The following is a 19867-nucleotide window of genomic DNA, read 5'->3' on the forward strand; positions in this document are numbered from 1 at the left end:
GATGCCTGGTTCACTTTCAAATAGGGAGCTCTGAGGAAACCTGCCCCACTCACCACTGCTCAACCGTGACTCCAGACTGTGGAAAACATGAATAATGTGCAAAAATGTGTTTTGAGACTGAACAAAAAATGCATTTTGGTTCCATTTCCTTGTCTCTGGATTCAGCCTGAATCCTGCTGGCTGCAACTGGGTCAATAGTCTCAAGCACTTCTCTGTAATCAGGAGGACTAGAAGTGTGTTTTCTTTTCTGAATGGAAACAGATTTTTGTGCAAAACTGAAGGCTTGAATTTAAAGGTGGTGCTAAATGTGTCTTGAGATATCACAATAAAATTTCAAGCAACAGGGAGTCAGATGAAGCTGCAGGATGGAGCGTGAATGTTTTGCGGTAGTGGGGAAAAGGAAAGGGTTTGCTCCTGCAAAACCCAGCTGTTAGCTATAAAGCAGAAATCTTGCCCTTGGAGTCTGCTCCCCTGTTGCAAGGCCTGTACTTTCCACATTTTTGCTGCAGAGAGCCGTGCCTTCTTTGCCCTCTGTGACTGCTCTTGCTGGATCCCCCAAGGACATTACGCAAACAAGTCCTGTGTCAAAGGAGACCTCCAGCAGCAGCTGTGAGCTATTGCTGGTCCTCCCTATTGTGGATTTGCTTCCCCTCATGCACCCTAATGTGGCCTTGCTTGAAGTACTCTCTGCCCTTCGGGAGCAGTTGTTTTGGGAAAGCCTGGCAGCTGCACTGAGGAAATTTGCTCTTTCAGCTTTCCTCTCTTTGTGAATGTTTCAGGGACATCTTTGCCCCTGTGCTGACTGGCTACTGACAAGTGCACGTATAGACCTCTCTATATATAAAAAAAGCAGGGTCAGAAATCTATTTTTAGCCTACCTCAGAATATTTCCCTTGCTGTGCATTTCCTGACACTGATTTCTAATCCTGTCTCCTTGCTGCAAAAAGCCCCATGAGGTCGAAGCTGTCAGCCTGGGAATCAGAGCCGACATACCAGAGGCGAAAACATTGGCACTCGCACTATTCCCCAGTGCCAGGCCCTGCTATGACCTCAAGCTTTGCTGGGCAGTTCTGCTAAAATGGCCCTTTGACATTTCAGGTGAGAAAGTTTCCAGGACAACTTCTACCATTCAGAATTAACTGCCCTTTAACATGCAAGCCCAACATCTCACCTGTATCGGAGCCAGCTGCAGACACAGGCAGGGAGTGTCAGGATGAAGCTGGCACCTCAGGACACTTGGCCCACTACTGTGGACCTCTCCCACAGTGTTACGCGGTACTCAGCTGGCATACTGGAGCCAGCAATATTTTGCCTTCTCTAAGTTTGTGCTTTGCTTTCTCTTATAGCTAGCAGGGGTTGGGGGGAGCTTGCTGCAGGCTCCCACGCGCCAGCGATTCGCCGTGGCGTTACAAGTTACAGTGCATCTGCTGAGTTGCCGCAGCTGTCTGTGCAAGCGTGCCTCAGCCCGCGGCAAGGGTAAGCCGATCATCTTAAACCCTTTCATCGCAGGCTGAACTTCATTTCATTTGCCTTGCAATAGTCCTGGCTAGTGATGTGCATGCAGATTGTTACCGCAGCTCAGCCGACTCACGGTCACTTACGCCACAGTAACTCGATTCTGTCTGAGTCCTAACTTTTGCAATTTGACTGTAAATCTTCTGCAATTTGGTTTCTTTTCTCACTGTCTTGGCTTCTGGAAGCCTCTGATCTGGCAAGAATCTCTACTTTTGCTTTTATAACACTTTCCACACTTCCCAGCTATGGAAAAAAAGTGTGGAAATGGAATACCAGTATTCTCTATAGGCTGGGAAAAGAGGGGGGGAAATGCATCATCTATTAAAAAAACAAAACAAAACATGACTTTCTAATAGCCTTATCTTGGAGGGAGTTGATTTGGGAACACAGGGGCCTTGGTGAAAGAGAAATACCACCGTTGTTTTTTCATGGTGATGACTGGTAGTTTGAGGGCTGGAGGTATAACTAATGTTATGTGAGTTAGCAAAATCTGGGTCAGTTTTATCTGTATGTGTTAGTTGGGCTGAGGGGTGTTATTTGTTGTTTTCTTTTAATGCATGATAATCTTGTCCTTGAGAAGCTTTTCCTAGAGCCTTTTTCCTGAAAATCAGGTGCCACAACATCAGTTTAGTTTGTCTGTCTGCTGCTACTGCTCTTATTTACATGATTTTGGCTATTTTTTGTGTCATTCACAACACAAAGTTTATTATTGCTGATGTTAAACCTCCGCATCATGTCTTTGAAGCTACACAATAAGGAGGAGCAGCAGCAAGGTCTCTCCCGCAGGGCAGGGAATGCATGTGGAAATCCCACAACCCCAGAAGATCCTGTGGCCACGACAGCATCCCTTGAGAATATAGATTTGCGGCCTGCTCTCTGAGAGCTGCCCAGATCCACAGTCACGTGCCAACTCTAGAAGTTGACAAAAACATCAATGAGGATGATGTACTACAGATTTGATGTTACAGCTTGTTCACTACCAGAAAAATCGTGGCTGTTAGTGCGACAAAAGAGCACGACAGCAACAACAGTAACGAGGGAGAAATCTCCAGGTCAACACTGAAGCAGGCTCCAGGGGTTTAAGACATCCAAGGCAGGAGGTATCTTTTGCCAGAAGAAAAGCTTCTGATTATGGCCCCTTTGGAAGATACTCCTCAGCATATCAATATTTATGGCAATGGGTGCCAAGCAGGTTTTGAAACAACCCTTTATATCTACACATTGTACGAACTATACTTCTTTGGAAGTTTATTCCAGTTACCTGAAAGACTGTGGCAACCTAAGAGTATTTTGTAGTGCTTATTCTTTATACAGGATTTAGTATGAATTTCTAATCAGCGAGACTGGATGCTGCATCTGCATTTCATCTGTGTGATAATCCCCTGGACTTTGGGTGAAAGTGTGACTATGAACGCTACTTGCCAGTTTACTATGTACAAACAATATTTTACCATTTAGCCACTCACCTGCCTTCTCTGTCTTAAAAAAAAGGAGATTTAAATTCAGAAAGTCTGTTTGGAAGGATCCTAATAGATCAGTCAATGGAGCAGAGAAGTGTGAACGCCAGCGCAGTGAGATCCACAGGCTGCAAATCTATATCAAAAGGAGGGCTGTGCACAGGATCATTTCAGTGAAAATTTGGAGGAGCAAGGTGAGGATCATGATAATGTTTGAAATGAACATCTAATTCGTTACAAGTTCCTTACAGTAACACGTGATGCTTTCAAGGGAAAATATTGTTCATTCACTTATATTTTACTAAATCCACAGGTATAATTTTTTAATTCCTTATTTGTACTATGAATCTATTTTTGAACAATGAATTTGTAAAGCAGAAGTGTTAAAATGCAAGAAAAGGTTTATGTGGAGATGGGAGGTTGTTGCTATTAAGCACTATTCAAGCTGCCACCTTAGGTGCAGTATTAGTATAAGCAATAACTGAAATTTTTATTCATGGCTCACGGGTTATTAGAAGATCAACTAGAAGAGGAAAGCGCGGTCATAGAGACTTGCTACAGGCCCCAGTAGCCTGGAAAGAGAGCTGTCCCACAAGAGACTGTAGACTGTAAAATACCTGGAAAGGCAGCAACACTCTTGAGCAATGGTGCATCCTGAAGAACATAGGACATTGAGTGGAATACCCTAAAGTCCAAAAGGGCACACAAGAATATCCTGTCCGCACTCTGCATCCCTCTTCCGCAAATCACACAGTGCCTTTAGCCCATAGTTAGTTCCAAATTAACTTTAGGCCTATAGCACAAAGGACCAAAAGCCTCAACAGCTTTGAGGTGCCACAGGAACAGGGCAAGAGAGATTAAGTGCATCAGCAGTGTCCCTGCTGCAGGACAGAATTTCTTGGGATAAAATGCCTAGGTAATTCTAGGAAGTAGGTCATAGCCCATTTCTCTGCAAGCCAAATATTGCTCTGTGTAATGACTCTGTGACCTATGGCAAGGTGTACTGACCCACTATGAGGCTGGGTAGCATTAAGGAACAATTTAGCTTTGGTTGTTGCAATTGTAATGGATGTCTGGTCTATGGGCTAGAGAGAGCCCATGGTGTTGACAAGGCAGAGATACAAACCAAGCTTCTCAGCAGGGAAAGATGAACTCCATATCTTTCTCTTTTTAGGCTTATCTGGGATCTGGTAGAGTTGTCCCATCTGAGAAGCGTTAAATCAGAGAGCCGAGCTCAGGGAGGTTGGAAGCTAACCCTGGTGACAGTAAATGCTCCCTCCTTTGGGGCTGGCTTTGGGACCCCGTTCTCTGCCAGCGGGCAGGTGAACTGGATCTTCCCTGAGGCCGCAGTGGTGGGCTGAGCAGGATGGGTGTGAAATCCTGCCATGGACTCTCAACTAGAGCACCTGCCGCCTTGCCTCCAGTGCAAGGAGATGTGTGGGGCTGCTCACATGATGACAAGCTCCGCAGAGGCTGTGAGACTGCACCAGAACAGGCTAAGTGAGGACAGATTTTCCCTCTTTCCAGGATCATTTAAGTCACAAGTGTCCTCTGGAAGTGATGTCTGACTCCCTCACAACTAACCACTGCCTCCGAACTTGCCCTGCTGCTTGAAGCAAATGGAGCTAGGGAGGGAAAGGGGGTCCAAATAGGGAAACAAAGATGTATTTAGTTTTTTTCACATGTTCTGCTGAGAGATGGTGGCCACAGTTTGTGCCATAAGGGCCATTTGCTCCAAGGCAGAATGACAGAGATTCCTTCTGCTCCTGGTGACATGCGTGGCAAAACTCCCACTGCCATTGTTATGTGCTGTGCTATAGTAGCCTATAGTAGCCTGTGCTGTGCTATAGTAGCCTATAGTAGCCCAAGTAGTATTAACCCTTAAAACTCTGGCATTCCCCTCACTGCCAGGTAGCTGGGAAGGGAAGAGTTTGACTTCCAAAGGACGGAGAGCAGGGGCAGGACCATCATGGCAAAAACAGCAGTCAGTGCTTCGTTCCTGATATAGTGCCTTTTTGTAGATAGTGGAGAAACCACGCTCTTTAATGAACACTGTGATCAGAGAGTCCGGTTCCCTTGGTCTGTATCATGGTGAGGGGAATGGATGAAGAGCCAGAGGGACCTTGGGTTTGAATTTTGGCCAGGCCCTGTTTGCTGCTCCCATCAACAGTGCCCCAAGTGCTAATTATAGTCTCTTTATTCTGCCTTAGTCAGGGCAAATGACAAAGTGGGGTGAAACCCAAAAATAAGCAGCCCTCAGAATAGTTCTCTCCACCTCTTCCTGCTAATGGCCTCTCTGAACAAGACTGCTTGTTCCCCTTCAGACAAGCTTTCAGAGGTTATTTTAATCCATTTTTAGTTGCAAATAGCATTTATCAGAATAAGTGTGGGCTGGTTGCCAGCTCCCTCAGATCTTTGACAGCCTGGAGGGGAAAATCTCTGAAAAATAACTGGCTGAGCTTCTATGGCGTGTTCCTCTGCCCAGGGGACTTTGGGGACATAATAAGGAAACATTCATCTGATGGAGCAGAGCCCAGGAACCCGTGCTGTCTGCCTAAAACCAGTGATTCCCCTGTCACCAACACTTGTTCCCAGGAATCAGAGCTCTTGTTCCTGTCACCGGTGTTGATGTTTTCAGATTCAATTTAGCAATCATTGGGAGGCAAGAAGCAGGGGTGGGAAAAAGGTTACAGAGCCACTCATTTCTGGGTCACTGGCTAGAATGTGACCCTGGCTAATTGTGTCCAAAATCCTTGCTAACAGTCATCTCATGGTCAGTCGCTGGTCTCCAGCGAGCTCATGATCTTCACTGAGTTCCTAAAGTGTTCAAAGTTATATTAAAAAAAAAAAAAAGAAAAAAAAAAGCCATATTGAACACCAATTGGCATCCCAGGGAAGCAAAACATGGGGCAAACCATGAGGATTAAATTCCCAATTTCCCTGAAGGCATTTTGATAATGGCAGTATCTGGGCAGCTTGCCCTACTGCTCTATCTTAGTGCTCTATCTTGGGCTCCAGGGCTGTCATCTTTCACCAGTACTAAATCAGCTTTAAAATATCTTAAGAACAATGTATATTGTGGCCTACTGCCTGATTTCCCTTGACAAGGGTAACAGGCAAGGGAGAAAAAACTGACAGAGGGATAGATATAGCACAAGAGATTTTGGGGCCTGATAGAGGTTGACATAGGAGAATTTTAGGAAAATATTGCTACATTCTTGATGTGTTGCTGTCCTCCAGCATTTGTCAGAGTGACTCTGAAGACCGTTTGATCTGGTCTTGATCTGTTGACATCTGTGCATTCAAAATGAGGCAGCTGAAATGCAGATCATAAGGGATTCACGAGCAAGTACTAAGTAAAAGGCCTGTTGAGTATGTTGTAATTGAGGCAGTTTTGGAGAGATGATCATGGCCAAACATAGGCATCATAGCTATGAATTCTTTGCTATGCTGAGGGAAGTTGTTGTACTCCACCAAAAATACAACAGTACCTGTTCATTTATCTCTCTCTCTTGCTACATGAGACCTGCTTGCCTGTTTTCCAATGTGCAAAATTTGTGTGTTTTGTCAGTCATGATAAATTTTTCATGATGATATGGGAAATGACATCATGCTGCTAAGTTCTGGTTTCTTTACGATTTAAATGGGTGAGGCCTGGTAGTAACTGTAGTAACAGTAGAACTGATTAGCTATGTTAAAAAGTAGATGGAAACAAATCCTCAAGGAATATTAGCCAATCTTATTCTCCATATTTTCACTGCCTCTATGAGAGAAAAGGAGGCTTGGCTAAAGGTGAGCAGGGAGCACATGTTTCTAATTACTGCAAGTTTGAAGGTTGATTAGCCTGTCCATATGCCTTTTGCTGATCTCCATGAGCTCATTGTTAGGGCATTTTGACCTGTGCATTTGTGCCTGAAAAATGCTAATAAATGTGATTTACCAGTTGTGTGACATCTTCTCAACTCCAGTAGGCCAGCTCACTTCTCCAATGAAATACAGTGCCTTTAACTTGTTTGTGTAAAGGTCACAGCAAAAAAACAAACCACAGACCTTATGTACCAGCTCCTTTCAATTCTATTTCATTTTCTGGCTCCACAGACATGTTTGACTGTCGACTGGAAAGTCTTTAAACTTCGCTAAGGGGAGAACATAGGCTGACTCACACTGCTGCAGGAAGCTAGGGCGTACTGCTCACTGTCTCAAGACAAATTCATTTATCTTGAAGCTGGGAGAGTTTTGTTTCTCTAAATGTCACCATGCCTGGGCTTCCCTCCATTATTTCTAGGTGGATCTTTAATCGAAGAATCTGAGCTGCATGCTGTAAATGCACCCAGCTCTGTGACTGTGCTGCTGTCCCCCATGGGAAATCCCGGTAGCGTTTTCCCTCACGCGCTGCTGAGGTACTGCACCGTGGCAGCACTCCCAGGCCCACGGCAGGCCCCAGGCGGCCGAGGACAACTGGTGTCACGGGGCTGGTGCCTGCAATCCCACCAAGGGGCAGCCTGCTCCTGGCTTACTGCCCTGCTTCCTTGGCTGCTTCCCCCCGTGGTGTGTGGTGCACTGCCCGTTCTGCCAGCTGGAGTCCAGTGGGAGCCACTGTTGATTTACTTGTTCAATAAATGTCCCTGGTGCGAATGGAGATGAAAGTGTCTCTGTCTCAGGTAAGGATGGTGCCAAGAGTGCCGGAGAGCAGTTTCAAATGGCTGCAGGGAAAGCTAGAAGGGTGATTTAATGGTCTTAGCAACAGGTTTGAATTACACAGATACTTTTCCACTCGTGCGCTCCCTGGATTCACAGGCAAAAATACCAGCTGCTGTGTCACAGCTATTCCTCTTCGCTACAGAGACTGACTCTCTCCTGTGCAGGTTGGCCGTGGAGGTCTGTTTCGATATGTGTGTTATGTATTAAAGCCTGGGCACCCTCATGACTACTAAAACTGCCACAGTGCTTTCGACAGCACTGTGAGAATAAGCCTATCTTTTTCATCTCAGCTCAGCTATATTCCCTCTCCTGTATTTTCAGGGGTAGGTGCTCCTCTCCATCCCGTGATGGGTGCATATAAGACATTGAGTTTATGCAGAGCATAAAACATTTGGAGTCACAGGAAATTTGTCTCTGCACATCTAAAAGTGGTAGGTGATAAATTAAAACCAAATACATATGGGGGGACACTGTATAGGCCAAACAAGGAGGGGAGGAACTTTGCCAGAATTCACCCTTGAATACATCGTTTGCTGCCAGAGGCCGTCGCCTTTGCCATTGTGCTGAGGAAATGCTCAACTGAGACTGTGAGAAGGATGGAGAAAGCAAGCAGGGGGCTGAAGGACTAAAGGGAGAGAAAACCAGAAATGAGGTTTGAAGGAAGGGGCTGATGGAGAATGAATGCTGACTTACACCCGTGGGCCTGGAAAAAGCAAGTGCAGTCTTATCTGAGCAACCAGAGGAGTGACATCTGTTTCTCTGGGGGGTTGTATTTGTTGTTTGACAAATGCACTTAAGATTTGGTTTGGTCTTTGGATATTTGAATAAAACCAGAGGCAGAACTTCTCTGGAACGGTTTGCATTGCAGTCTGGAAAGCAGAGAGTCCTCATTATTGCCTGAAATTCCCCTGGGAGAAGACAATCTCATGATCTGTGCATATGCGTATGTACTGGGAGTGCCAGTACTGAAATGAGGAAGCAAAGGGCTCGCTTTTGCCCTTAGCCTAGCGTGCTTGTACATGCTGTCCCGGCGGTAGGCACAGCTCAGATCGGGGGCAACGTTTGCTCTCTTCCTGTCAGGCCGGAGCTGCCTTCAGCGTTCGCATTCCTGCCCCCTCCTCCTCCTCCATCTGATGAAGGGTGCTTGGACAGAACACTTTTTGGATGGGCTTCAAGAGACCTTTTAAGGCTGTGGGCTTTTGCTTTATAGCTGCAATTTACTGGTAAAACTTGTCTGAATTATGCAGGCTTTCTACTAGCGACAGAGGTTCAAGAACCTCTATTTTTAGTCCAACTCAAAACAAGTGTAAGAATTACTGTCTGTGCCTCTTGGTTTCCTCAGTGACCCTCTCCCTCAGCATGTTGTAAGCTTTCTGTGCTAGGTAGCTGTTTGATGGCAGGACTGGTCAGAGGAATGAGACTATTTAGTCTCAGAGAACCCGTGATCTGCTTTTCCAGAATCATAAAAAGCCAAACAATCCCCTTGATTTTTCATGACAAACTAATGCACCATTAACCAGCAAATCCAGACTGCTCCCTGAACATGCGTAGGATGGCTGAGAAGTGTGCTGGCTTTTAGAAGATCGTTGACCGAGAGAGAGCATGAGGTAAAAGGAGCCATGTAATACACAAGCATGAGGGGGTGTATGTACTGTTTATACAGTGATGTATTTGTGCATGATACTTTAGAGAGCTTTAAAATACACGTTCCTTGACGTGAAGAGCTGTGCTTGAGAAACCATTTGCAATCATAACAATGACTCTAGTTAACCTACGGATGTGTTGACAGTGGTAGAGTTCCCCACTCTGATATCTGTTTATATAAAACATGTGTGCACTCTCCCTCTGGTTTATATGCAAAGTCATGTGGCATCTGTCCCAGGAAGCTTAAGATCTAAGCTCAGCACTAAGGGACACTGACTCTAGCATTGGTGGGAATGGCTGGGAAGCCCACCACAAAAGCCTGCCTTCCTGAGAGGTGRTGATTGCTGCAAACCTGCCATGCTAATTCCTACCTGCGTTGCCTTTCCTCATCTGCCCGTAGCTCCAGCAGGTGTCAAACAACCCTGCAGCACAGCTAGAGCAGCTGGTCTAGGAAGAGTCCTATGAAACAGGAATGGTAGGCAGGACTTCAGCGAGAAAGAGGTTACCTCTGTAACTACACACACATGTGCCCCATCCCATCCCCAACCCAGGTACCACCAATTGGCCAGGTCAGCTGCCTTGTAAGTGCCTGCTTGGAGGGAGGATTTTGCAGGCTCTGCAGAAGCTGTAAGAGCAGTTCAAGCTGTCCTGGACATGTAGTAAATATGTGGTGATTTTGCAAAGCTAATTCACTACTCACTTAGCTTTCTGCTGCTGGCAGTGTAGCTGAAGGTCCACAGCCTGCCACTGCAGCTGAGCTGCTCTGCCAGGCAGCTCCTCTTGATGGAGGATGGCGGCTTGAGAGGTGGTAAGAGTCTTTTTGCCTTCCTGCCTGTTCAGCCCAGCTGCCTGCAGCGTTGCTGCACTGTCCCTGCGCCTTAGTCCTCCTTTCTGTTGTGTAGCATCCACTGGGGCTTTGGGGAGCTGGAGGATGCCCGTCGCGGCTGGCACGCGCTTGTGTGAGGGGGTGGCTGCGGCAGATCTTGCTGGGAGCCAGCAGAGAGCAGGAGCATGTCCTTCCCTGGCAGCGGGAGGTGCCATCGCACCCTTTGCACAGCAACAGTCCTGCTTCTGGCATCAGGGTCAGTGACGGGGCTGTTGAAGGGGTAATTCAGTGGGGCTGGGTGTCTTACAGGTGTTCACAGAGGCCTGGATAAGAGCTGTGTGGGCAGGGGGCTTGCTGGACCGCTGGCAGCAGTACCCAAGTGCGGTGCCTGAGGGGAGGGTGCTGGGTGCAGGGCAGCACCCCGACGGTGCTTTTGTAATGCTTCTGGGCTGCCCTGACTGACTGACCTTCTAGAGTAGCACGCTCCCCCTAAAACCACCAAACTCCCATTTGGTGAGCTAACGTGTAAGAGCTGATGGCGGATGAGGGGAGCCCCAAGAAACGCTCTTGCAAAGCCAGAGAGGAGCAGCTGCGGCTCCCAGGCCTCTGTCACTGCGGAGGACGGTGCTCCTGCGGCCGTCCTGCTCTTGCCCCCCTCTCCAGCCAGCCTTTCCTCCTGAGCCTCCCCTTCGGCCTTGCCAGGCGCAAGGCACAGCTCTGGGGTTGGGAAAGGGACAGTGTTTTCTTCCACCTCCCGCAGCCTGGCCTTGCCTCGCGCCTCCCTGGAGGGACGCGCCCCAGGTTGGGAAGGAGGTGGCACTACGTAGCCAGCGGGTGCGAGCCCCTTGCCCCGACGGGCAGCTTGCTTTGAGACAGTCTGCTCCCATTGCAAGTGCCGTGATGAGGCTGGACCGTTGCCTCTCTGCTTCCTGCAGGACAGCATTGAGGCATCTGCCGCTGCTCTTCTGTTAGAAATCTATTCATCTGTAGGCTGAAATGAGAACCAGCTGGTGGTTGTTTGGGATTTATTTTAGGAAAAAACATCTTCTGCAAAGCATTATTCTGTTGTGAGTTCCTGCTTCCTTTCCCATCTGTCTGAGGAGCTGGATTTGTAAACCTCCCGCTGCCTGTGCGCCCGTGTGCATGGCGCGGCTCCTCTGCTCGGGGTCCTGGCGTGGCTCCTGCGGGAAGGCATGGGTGGGTGCTCCTCCCTGGACCGTGTGCGGGGCAGCCTGTGCAAACTTCTTGTTTGCTTGTTGGGTTTGTTTTCATCTGCTTATGGTTTGCCTCCTCCTGAGTTTTCTAGATGTGAATGAACCCTGATATCTCAAAGCAAAACACCATCGAAACGTCATCTGGTTTCACATCAAAACGGCACACTCCTTGGTGCCTGGCAGTGCCAGCCTGCGCGCCTCTCCCTTGCCTTCAGCTGCAGATTCTCACTGGCACCAGCACATGGGGGCAGCCTGGGGGCTGCTTGGGTGGTCTGCTGCACCCACAAAGCCTCAGCAAAGGTGACAGCATGAGCCACAACGCCAGGGCTCAAAAGCAGGGCAAAACATACCCAAAGACATTTAGCATTCTTAAGGTTGGGATTTTTACGCTGTTCTTTTTGCTTTCTGTATTTGATTGTAAGAATACAAAATTGTGCCTTTTTCACTTAAAAGGAGCGGCCAGACGCTGCTCTTAGTTACACCAAAGCAAATCTAGATTTACTTTATTTTGGATTTATGACCAAGTTATGTAGAAAATGAATACTGCTGTGTCCTTATTTTTGTTGCCTTTTGTACCCTTTTTCTCTCCTTCAGTTGTTGGCAAGCTACACACAGGATTTTCTTACTAGATTTTTCATCTTTACTATATTAAAGAAAATGTGGCCTTTAAAAATAAGATTCCACTTTCTCTTGCAACAACTTATAGTGGTTAGAATCCTTTCTGTAACACAGCAGAATTTGCTCTGATGTGTTTTCCATGCTTTCATGGGCCTTCACCATTCTCCCTGGGTTCTTTTCATATTTTTAAGACCAGAGGAAACTTTACAATTATTTGTTCTGACAATTAATCTTGTTCAATAATTTCTGCTTCAACATTGCTGAGATACAGTGCAGCTTTAAAAAAGGCAGTTCAGTCCTTAGTTCAAGTCTTCAAATGGTGGAAAGGTAATTAGTTCTAATGGTTAATTCCTTTTGTTAAATAGTGCACCTTATATTTCCTCTGAACTTGCTTGATTTCTGTTTCCAACCACTGTATCAAATTCTTTTATTTTCTTTTTCCCCCCTCTCTGCCCCATTAAAGAGCCCTAATATTAATCATTTTTTCTTCTGTTTGTAATTATAGACAGTGCTCAAGTAATCTTTTGACCTTCTGTTGGATAAACTTGGATTGACCTTCTTAAGTTTCTTGCTAGAAATATGTTTTCCAGATGCTGAATCTTTCTTGTAGCTCTTTTCTGAACCCTTTACAAATTGTCTGTGTTGTTTTTAAGTTGTGAACACTGACACACAGCCAYATATTCCTGGTGTTACTCTCTCAATAGTATGCTGAGGTAATACCACCTCTCTGGATATTCCCTTGCTTGTATGTCCAAGAATCCCATTTATCCTAGCAACAGTATTGCAGTAAGGGATCATGTTTAATTGACTATCTACTGTGACCCTGTGCTAGAGTCAAACTTGTAATCATCCTTTTCAGAGTTGCTGCTTTGCAAGATACTGTTTTCCACTGTGTATGTGTAACCACCACCTTCCTCCATTACTGTATGGAGGATCCAAATTTGGATGTATTAGCAATCATATGACACAAATGAATTTGTCAGTCTGGACAGTCTTCTAGATCAGTCTGTATAGCTGAGCATTCTCATTGTCTTTCCAATACCACCATTTTATATCATTTTTTAAACGATACCTGTTACCTGTGAGTAATAATTTTGCAGAATGCTGTTTTTATATAACAATGTCAAGTGAGGCTGTAAAGTGCCTCACAATGTAAGCGTGTTGATATAGTTACCTTCATTATATAAACTAGCGATCTCACCAAATATAGGATCAAGTATGTTTTAATAAGACCTGTTTCCTATTAAAAAAAACATGCAGATTGCCCAGAGAGGAGGGGAAAATCTCTGTCTCTTGAGATGCTTGGGGACTTGTGCAGTTGAGTTTTGAATAACCTGATCCAATCAGACCTGCTTTGAGCAGGAGGCTGGGTGAGATGACTTCCAGAGGTCCCTTCCAACCCTAATTATTCTATAATTATATGATTGTATGACTAATTAGGTTACTGCTTTTAATGCTTGTCATTGTGCTCCATCGCCTCCTTTCTGCATTTGCCCTGCTCCAATGACAGGTTGACTAGAATAGGCCATGCAGATTTAAATATTGTATTCCAACATCTGGTTAAAGAACTCTATATTTATAGATAAAATAGGAAGCACTTCATTATCAGATAATTCTGCTTGTGCCAAATACGTAATAAGCATGTTTACCGAATATTTTGCTCTCTCCCATGGGCTGACAATGTTACTGAGGGTGTCTGCCATTGGATCTGTCGTTGGCATGTCTCTTGGTGGATGCGGCCGGTGTTGGGGTGCCTGCAGGGATTTGCTGGGACCTCTCTCTCGCAGTCTGGCAAAATGAAGGTAATTGGAGCCTCCATCTGGGCTCCTGCAGGTCCATGGGGCAGGACTGGCCTCTAGGGCTGAGTTTGTCTCCTGATGGTGGAACTCTTCCTAATTACAGTAAATATCTGGTAAATTACGATCAAATTCAGCTGTAGAATCACAGCATACTTTAGGGTGGAAGGGATCTCTGAACATCATCTGGTCCATCCCTCCGTTTCAAGGTCACGTTAGGTTGCTCTAGGCCATGTCCAGCCAATTTTTGAATATCTCCAAGAATGGGGATTCCACAGCCTCTCTGGGCACTTGTTGTGATGCTTGACACCCTYGTTATGATTTTTCTTTTCTTTTTTTCCTTAATATCTAATGGAAATTTTCCTTGCTGTATCTTGTGTTGATTGCATCTAATCCTTTTGCTGTATCCTTTGTTTAGGTCTCCTGTCTAATCCATTCCAAGGGTTTCCTTCTGTTTCCCAGAGCAGTCTTGCTGCCATTCCTCGAGTACTTAAATTCACAGAGGCCAAGCGTGTGCTCACTGAAATCAGGGGAGTTTGGGTGCACTGCGGTGCTGTAAGTGTGGCTCATGGTGAGAAATGCGTTACAGTGCTCTAGAAATGAGAGGCATGGCAGAGGCAGGTGGCAGCCCCTCTCGATGCTTTTGGTACAGCGGTGGCCTCCAGGGGCTGTGCAAGTGCAGCACGCATTGCTGGTTTGGGTCTGAGCCGCTGGTGTTAAACGTGACCCCTGGGACCTTCCAAAGGGGCTTCCTAGGGCAGCGGCATGACGGCACTCCCAAGGCTGTGTTTGTGCAGCCCTTTGGCCACCTCCACGTTAAAGCTGCGGTTTCCCCTTTGCTGGCTAAGCCAGGCCTTGTGCTACAGCCGTGTCCCCGTTCAGTTTTCTTGCTGTTGATTTCAGTTGTTTTGCATCTGTGAGGCTGATTGGGTGGTTTATAGATTTCTGTACGCTCTGTTTTCTTGATAGGTTTAGCTTAGTCTATGTATTTAAATGTGAGTTGTGCTTCACAAAAGGGGCATTATTTTCACTGAGTTGCATCATCCATCTAAATATCTGGTTTAGCTTTTACACCAGAAAATTTGATGAGATGCAAGCTGACATCTTCTTTTGTTGATCTGGTTAGAGGAAGTCATGATATTTTTTCAGGGAAATCTTTTTTCTAGGGCCTGAAAACATATAAACAAGTAGATGCTTCCTCTGCTTTCCTTTGTCAGACCGTCAGAATTTTCCCAGGCCACTCTGGTTTGTGGTTTTCACTTGTTTTTCCTTCTTTAGAATGACAGTGGAGAAATGAGCTGACAACTGCTGGTGTTTGAGGCAGGGAGTTGCTTGGAGAAAGAAGTGCTCATCTTTAAAGAAAATTTTGCTGTGGTTTTAGCAAGGCTGGATCAGTGACCCTACCACAGAGAGCTGGTGACTCACATTCAAGGGTATTCATACTGCTGAAAGGAAAAAAAATGACTGCAATAGCAGCTCTCTGAGACTGTCCTTTGTGGCTGAGAAGGTGTGTGTGGGTTTTATCTGAGGGATATAGGCTACACTCAAACCCATAAACATGAGCACGTGCTGACTTATTTATAAAGTCAGTTGCCTGCCAACAGTATAAATAGCATATACCTTTCCAGACACATAAGTAGGTCTGCACCTTTATTCTGCTCTCGTTTACACTTTTATTTCTGTACTGCAAAGTGTTGCAGCAGTAAGAGAGCAGGCTCAAGCACACGATTGCTCGTCTGTGTCTCATTTGGACCTAATCAGCAGTTTTGAAGGCCTGGTGCAGTCGGACTATTGGGAGCCCAGAGGCCTATCTGTTCTTGGACTTTCAGGATCAGGCCTTAACAAATCACAACAGCTAATGACAGGGGAGTGGGAAGGTATATCTGTGACTTATATGGTTATATTATGTTAGCATTAGTTTAAAAATGGGTCTCAAGCTGTGAGCTGAGTGTCTTTTTTTCCTGGGTGTACATGCATCCCATCATGCTTGGAGGGCTCAGATACACCCAGCATACTGGGTGTTTTGCTGTGGCGGTATGTAATGTGTTGGGATGGCCTGGAGCAAGGGAGGCTCGAGGCGGTGGTCAGCAAGGAAAGGGACCTTCTCTGGGCTCATGAGAGGAGCAGGGAGAGCATTAGCCATGTGTGGAGAGCACTCGATGGAGACGTAACCAGAACCTACATTTCAAAAGCCAGTGTGGGGAATTAGCAGAGATGCAGGCCGTGAAGAGAGAGCAGGAGAGTGGGGAGCAACAGAAGATGAGGGCAGGGAAAATGGGGTGAGAAAGTAGGAAGAGAAGAACAGGTCTGGCTGGAGTGGTAGACACCCCTCCAAAGGGAGAGGGAGGTCGGAGCAGTGAAAGGTTCTCCGTGTTTCGTGCTGAAACTTTTGACAATGTCCACGTTCTTTCAAATATTAGCTGTGCATTCAAGCACATGGGTACATGAAAGGAAGCTCAGGTTTGAGAGTTCTTCCTTGCCCATGTTCCTCATCTCTTTTATTTGACCTTTCTTTGTGTGCTAGCCTCACATGATGGCTTAACAAAGCCAGAGATTTCCATACTGCTCCACACAAGTCCCACTGCACGATCAGTGACATCAGTACTTTTCTCTTCCTATCAAAACTACCAAGTGCCTCTCAGAGGGAAGACTTGATGGAGCTGTTGCCTTCTCAGAGCAGGGAGAGTTCAAAGGTCCACGTTCCCCTCTGTGTTGACTTGCATGGGCAGAAGCACCGTACGATAGAGCAGGGAGCAAAGGAGTGAAGAGCTGTAGTACTGGCAGCTGCTTTGCTAGCTGCCTCCCCTTCTTATTCCCATAAAAGGGTCTGGTATCACAGTGAGCCATGTGGGAACACAGACACACCAGAGCACGCCAGACATCCTCCTGTGCCAGGCAGCAGCATATTGCTTATGTGCATGAGAAACTCAGATGGGGACTGAGAAAGGGTGGTATCTGTAGGGATGGATATCAGGGACTGGGGGGAGGAAGGACTGCACAGGGTGATCCTTGGTGGTTTGAGGTGGCCTGTGGAAGTGCTCAGCAAGGTGGTCCCTACACTACCTTGCCAACATCCACAACAGATACTAGTGTTGCCCAGGAATCATAGGCATGACTGTTCCTCTGCTGACCTTTGGCACCCCTTATGGGACTGTGTATGAGGGAGAATTAAAGCCAAAAGCATAGGTGTTTTCATGGGATGACATGAAGCCACTGCAATCTCATACAAAGGTTACCTGGCATCTTTCTGATAGCATTTTGTCCCTGTTGAGGCAGGTATGGGATTGAAACTCTAGAGTGAGAGTAATGCTCTATTAAGCATCTTCCCATGGGGCCGTCTTGCCTGTTCTGGAGGTCCTGGGTGTGCCATGCACTGCTGAACCCCATCAGCATGGCATGGGGATCAAGTGCATCACGTGTACCCTCCCTGATGACGCTGTGCACAGAAAGTCCAGAGCTGGACCCAGTGTGTACCAGCAGCTATCTGGCAGGGGGCTTTAAAGGGTCACCCCTGGTCCTTTGGGCCCATCATCAGACAGTGGTGCCTTTCTGCAAGACCCAGGTGAATTTATTATGGGCTTTATCTTTTCACATGTGAGGAGACACCTTCSTGTTCCAAACTCGCAGCCCTTTGCTGTTTGTGGCTTACATCAGCCTGTTACTGTTGTGACGCTGCTCATGTATTTCTTCCTCTCACCCACAGCCTTTCTGCGGGGAAGCTGTGATAATGACAGGACTTCTCGTTCTTTGTCACAGAAGTCAGGTATAATTGCTCCATTTCAGCTGCTCTAAGAAGTGCAGCGAGGGAACAGGCTGGATTCTTTCTTAAGACATCAGTCATCTGAGGCATTTGGAAGACGGCACATCAGGGCTGGGAAATGACTCAACCGTCTTTGTTAAAAGCAATCTTTGGGCTCTGGGAAAAAAATCAGAGGGAGAACCGAAGGCAGTGGGGGAGAGGCATGGGAGACTTTAGTTACAAACGGAGACACTGTGTTCTGTGCAGCTTTCAGAGCATGAGAATTTCCATTCACCAGAGCTGTGTCTGAATCATCCTGTCAGTCAAGAAGCTATTCATCAGCCCAGCCTCGCTGTAGTGTAAAAAGGCCAAGGTGTCTGAGAGGGGAACAGCAGCCTTCTGGTACAGCTGGGTTCAGCGCATCCACGCTCCTACTGTCAGCAGCATGAGGCTGTTGGCTTGCAGCTTTCTCGTGTGTGGCAGTGAACAGTGTCATTTCCCTGAGAGCACTTACTGGGCTGGGGAGAGCCAAGGACCTCCATCTGAGACCCCTTGGCTCCCTTAGATAAGGTGTGTGTTAAACAAAAGGGGAGGTAAGCACTCTGACATCTGTCTAGGTCCTAGGCTTGCTTTCAGCTTAGTGTGGAGATCTCGGTGGAAGACCCCAAGCTTCCCACCACCACCTGAGCCCAAGCCAGGCTCTCACTAGAGGAAAGCGAGCTGAAAGGCTCTTTGAGGGAAGTGAAGTTTGTCATGAACTTGCATGGTCTGACTAATTTAGCTCCCTGTTCTGAACTGCAGAGGTTGTGTGTGTCCAACACTGACATGGGCATCAGGGTGGCCTTCAGGTGAGCCTTCTCCCTAGGGATGGAGCTGGGAACTGCTCCCTGCTCGTGTGCTGCTGGGCCGTCTTAACTGGCTTTTGTGGGTTTGGCCTTCCTGTCACCATGCTGGGACTATCCAGGCTGAGGTGCTCCTAACCGGCAGCCATTTCTCCTCCTGGCTGGGCTCACAGAAACCTTGTTGAGGTGGTTTGTTGGTCCGTGAGTCTTTGCAGGTCTTAGACTGTATGTGACAAACCACTGCTGGCAAAACAAGCTGCTTCTTGGTGGGTGTAGCAAGGATTGGCTTTGTTTGTTTTTCCTGCCGCCAAGGCCTTGCTTATCTAACCTCCATTTCAGTTCTGTTCTGCATGGAAATATTCTTATTTATGCAGCTGGGGCAGAGGCCCTTTTTGTTTTAACTCTTCTAAGTTGGAACTTGTGGAAGAGAAAAATCTCTCACGGCAGTTCTCTTACTTCTGCTGGATGAAATGTGCCTGCTACAGGGATTGTACCGATGACTGCAGGTACAGCCCGCTCTTCCCTGCTCAGCAGTGGGCCGTGGTAATGTCTTCAATGCATTTACACATGCATTTTACTGCATCTAGTACAACTAACCTGGGCCCTTGAGCCCCATGAGCCAGTGCCTTTACAGCAACATCCAGAAGCTTCAAGCCTCGTACAAAGTGGTAGCGAGAAACAACCCTGGCCCCAAAGAGTGCTCGGAAGGTACAAGTGCCATGGCATGTGGAGGACTCTTTCAGGAACATGCTGAAGTGACCTCAAAGTGGGCCTGGAGCCCACCTCTGGGGTGCCATGTGCCTGAGCAAGTTTGGTAGACTAACCTGTCAGGCGGGGGCTGTCCTGAGGGCACAGGTTGTGGAGCAGGCTGTGCCTATAGCTATTTACCATGGAAAGATGTAGCCATGTTATGTGGGAGGCCCTACCCTTAGTCCTGTTGTTGCTGCCTTTACTCTGTGGATTGGCACACCTCATTGCCAGCTACCCTTGGCAATGACTATTGCAACAGCAGGACCTGACTGTCATCATGCACCGACGTAACCCCTCTGATCGGAGGAACCAAGGTGACTGCTTACTCTATTATGAGTGAATAGAGATTTAGGTCATTTGTAGAGCATCTTATCCCTCTTAGGATGCCTACTGCAGTATGAGAGCCCGACAGCCCTGACACTGTGGCTGTATCAAGCACTGTGCATTCCTTGATGGTACTGTTCAAAGGATGCAGAAATCAGATTTCTTACACATGCTTCCTTTTGTAACATCTTGATGCACTGGTTTGTGTTTTTGTCCAACTACTCCAGGCTCTGGGTTTGCTTTTTTCAGCGCGGTCTGTTCAATGAGAAAGAAAGGTAAGTCGTTAGCAGTTAATTAGAATGTGTTTTTCTTTCTTGGCTGTCTTGTGCTTTTATGGACTGTCCAGGTGCCTTTTTCCATAACAAATTTGATCTCTGTGACTACTGTCTGAAAAGCCCCTATCTGGGCTAGGTCATGACTCCATGGAAATTAATGAAGTGT

Source organism: Apteryx rowi, unplaced genomic scaffold, assembly GCF_003343035.1.
Source record: "Apteryx rowi isolate R43461 unplaced genomic scaffold, aptRow1 scaffold_122, whole genome shotgun sequence".
Taxonomy (NCBI): Eukaryota; Metazoa; Chordata; class Aves; order Apterygiformes; family Apterygidae; genus Apteryx; species Apteryx rowi.